Genomic DNA, 587 nt, shown 5'->3' on the forward strand with positions numbered 1-587 from the left:
ATATACGAAGCAGTACTGAGAAATCGTTATCAACGAATAAAACGAGCATACATATATTTCCATTAAATTTTTGGTTTTGTGTAAAAGAAAACATTGAAGGATCAGTTAATTATGATTTTATTCAACATATCCCCCTCTCAGATTCGCACACTTATTGCACCGGTCCTTCAGTTTTTCTAAACCCTGTAAAAAGAACTCAGAGAAATCGTTATCATTTTCATACAAGCATGTTGTTGACAGATTCTCCGAAGTTTCGGCCAGCTTAGCCATCTATATATTCGTGGCATTCCGTCGGTTACGACGACGAGGGTTCCAGTTGATCCGTTCGACGGAACAGCCTGCTCGTGAATTTCACGTGCATGTAGTGGCGGAGCACTCCACAGTCACGTGTACCCTTAACGTAGTTCACGGAGCGATTCAGCGTGACACAGGTACAACAGAAAGATACAATGAAAGAAAGTTGTGGTGAACGAATACTGCAGGGTTCACATAAAAGTTCTTGCAAACCATATCCAAAAACGAGATATAGATATAGATATAGATATATGTGTGTGTGTGTGTGTAAATATATATATATGTATATATAT

The sequence above is a fragment of the Octopus bimaculoides genome, chromosome 23, assembly GCF_001194135.2.
Source record: "Octopus bimaculoides isolate UCB-OBI-ISO-001 chromosome 23, ASM119413v2, whole genome shotgun sequence".
Taxonomy (NCBI): domain Eukaryota; kingdom Metazoa; phylum Mollusca; class Cephalopoda; order Octopoda; family Octopodidae; genus Octopus; species Octopus bimaculoides.